This window comes from Hydra vulgaris, chromosome 01 (genome assembly GCF_038396675.1).
Source record: "Hydra vulgaris chromosome 01, alternate assembly HydraT2T_AEP".
In the NCBI taxonomy this organism is placed as follows: domain Eukaryota; kingdom Metazoa; phylum Cnidaria; class Hydrozoa; order Anthoathecata; family Hydridae; genus Hydra; species Hydra vulgaris.
Genome location: NC_088920.1, coordinates 12,015,389 through 12,018,935, shown reverse-complemented (window position 1 = coordinate 12,018,935; position 3,547 = coordinate 12,015,389).

Below are 3,547 nucleotides of genomic sequence, written 5' to 3'. Positions count from 1 at the left end.
GAAAGACAAGTTAAAGCTTTCATTACATTTTTATTAAAGCTTTCTTTTTAACTAAGAAATTTTTTAAAAGGTTTTAAGAATTCATCTGAAAAGTTTATTATGTATAAACTCTTTTAAAAATTGAAGTTTCCTAAATCTTCTTCTAAATTTGCCTCCTAAATATTCTAATCTATAAATCGTTTATAAAAACCACTTTTTATATATTTTTATATATACGTGTGTGTATGTATATATATATAAATATATATATATATATATATATATATATATATATATACATATATATATATATATATATATATATATATATATATATATATATATATATATATATATATATATATATATATATATATATATATATATATATATATATATATATATATATATATATATATGGGTTTCCCAAAAAAGAAAATTACCTCTCAAGCTTCTCGTTCTCTAAGGTCTAAATGGGCTAGAAGTACCACACACAAATTTTTTGTTCCAGTAAAAGTGATATCTATGAAATTTCATTTTTCAAAAAAAATGCAATTTTTTGGAAAATAATCATGTATTTTAGAAATTCTCTTGAAAATATATATTTCCAGTTTAAAAAATTAAACATTTTTGAGTTGTTTCTTTGTCAGATCTTCTCTGCCTCTCCAACAGGGATCTCAGATACCTTGAACAAGATCCAACTCTGGGAACCTATCAGCTCAGTAAGATCTGTTGATCTACTAATAACCGGTAGCTTTGGTTTTCCTATATGAAACTGGTCAGGGACATCACACTTGATCAACTTCTCCAACATTTTCTTCTTCACCTCGTCATCATTATCATTATCAGCTAGGGACAGAATAACTAACTGTTCTGTCAAATACCAAGCATGCCACTGCATGATGGAAAGAAGGGCCTGTCCAAGATTTGGGTACTGGTCCCTTATGTCAAATGATGACTTAAAGGCAGCCTAGTCATTTGAAGTTGACTTGTCCACCATTTTAAGATCCAAGGCCCATAACATACAGAAACAAGGAATGCCGCTGTTTTTACCATCTTCTTCTCTTCTTCATTCATCACCTGAGCTACCTTCTAAGTCATCCTCAGGGTCAGCAGGTATAGAGTATCTGCCATGAACTTTTAGAATAAATTATTATTATTATTTAATATGTAAGAAAAACTTGAAAATGTACTTTCCCCTAAACACAAAATTTATTGATAATATACTATAACTGTACCTGGCTTTATGGCAGGCTCCAGGTTGATAAAAATGAAATCCTGGCACATCTCCTCCCAAATAGAAGATAACTAGCTCACAAAGTTTCTTCTAGTCCCCCCCCCTGTTAAATGTCTCTAGGGTCAGTGCCCTCTTGCCAAACTCCAGGGCCTCCCTTCCAATGTTGTACAAGGATGATCCAACCTGTAGATCATTCCAATTAAACCTAATGATCTCCTCCATCTTGTCCACCTCCTCCTTGATGCATGGCCAGGTTTTCTGCAGTCTTACGTAGAGTGCTCTCTTTGGCCCCTTTATTTTCTTACCAGTAAGAGCCTCCATAAAATGAGAGATGTTTAACTCAAATATGTGTCACATGCATAGAAACCAGAGTAAAAGAATGTTGAGGATGTTTGTGAGGATGGTAATGGCCTCAACAAATACTCCAGTGTTAGAAGCATATGGCAAAGATCTGATCAACAACATCATAATATTGTAGGAGATTTAAGATCACATCTGCCTGGTCAATTCCCTCGGAGCTTTCAGCTTGAACTACTCCAAGAAGAATGTCATTTGTGTTGTCAATATTAGGAGAGGTAACACTGATTGCAATCCTTTCAACAGTAACAGTAATGTTCAGGTTCTCTTCCATCTCTTTAATCTGTTTGCCATCAAAGTGCAGGACAAGCCTCTTTCCCTTCAAGGTTTCCATTATATCTTGTCTTATCTGGTCTCCTAGTAATTAAAATAACTTTAACACCTATATAATTTAATCTTTATTTATCCTAGTTTTACTTGATCCTCATTATTTTTAATAATTTTATATTCTACTATTTATTCTTACTAAGATCTACAATCTTCTTGAATCTCTTTTGATGAACGGAGCTTCTGGAGATGGGCACATCCTCAAGATTCACACCTGCTTTATTGCAGATTGCTGCAACGATTGCGGTTTAAGGTTGAATCTCGACCCTGTACCAAGAAGATACTTCAGAAGTACAATCCACCAGATCGTCAGAACTGATACTTATCATTATCTATATAATAAACAGCTATGATATTTCTAATCTAATTGAATTCAGTTTAATTAAGTTTACTCAAAATTAGTACAACCAACTTTATATTTTATTACAATTTTTTATTTACCTCGCCTTTAACTGTAGAATCAGAGTTTTGAAGTAATACATTGACAAAATTTTCATCTGTGGAAATTACAGCTATTGACTCGGATGCAGAAGAACCAGCATCAGATTCAAAGGAAGCCTCATGTTCACTTAGAACTAGGTCCCTTGTTTTTGTCCTTTTTTCACTTCCGTAATCTTCATATTCTTCATTCTCCGCCACCGATCCTGTCTGTTTTTAACAGATTTTTCAAATTCTTTGTCTACCTCTGTAGTATTATACATTTTTCTATCTTCTTTTTGATCTAAAATAACTAAATGCCCTCTGCCTTGGCCTTCTGACTGGATCTTCTCTTCAAATTTCCCCACAGATATGTCAAGGGGTTCGCTGCTCTCTTAAATGAACTCTTCCTATATCTTAGTGAATCTACCAATGCTCAAATCCCAGTTTAGTTCTCTCAGATGGATTAGTTTGCAATATTTAGTGTGGAGCTTCAGAATCTTATCCCTAATTATATATAAACAAAGTTTATGAATTTCATAAATATTGGTAATTTATTGGTTATTTATATTGGAACTCTAGAAATGAGTTCTCTAAAACCAGCCTTGTTCCACACATCCATTACAAGAGTAGTAACACATTTATGGTTGGGATCTTTACAAGATTACAAGATACCCTTGCAGATAAGATCTTTACCTGGAAAACTTTGAGGGCAAGCTACAACAGGTTTTGTAGATTTAAACTTTAAAGCCTTAGGAGATTTGATAAACTGTATATATCTGAGTACATTTCCAATGCTGGGAAGCTGGTTCGTGGGCAGCTGGTTTATAGGATACTTGAGAAGAAACAGTAGCCTTCTGGGATTAGTCTGTATCTTTCTCTTTTCTCCTTTATTCTTGTCTTTCTTACAATGACGGTCCATTTTAGAAATTACTATTAAATATTAAATTATATAACATATTTTAATTTATCTATTCATTTAATCATTCATTAAACAATTATATTATTCATTGAATCTTTTTTTAATTTTTATTTTTGTAAAATGCATTATGTAGCATAATAACGAAAGAAAACATCTATGTAGTACATATCTCAAAAACGTGTGATATGATCAAATATCACGTAATTAAATTTACCTTTTTAATTGACCACAGACAACTTTAATTGGCATTTTATCACACTAATAATAATATTGTTAAACTAATGGATCATCACAAAGATTATTAAAAA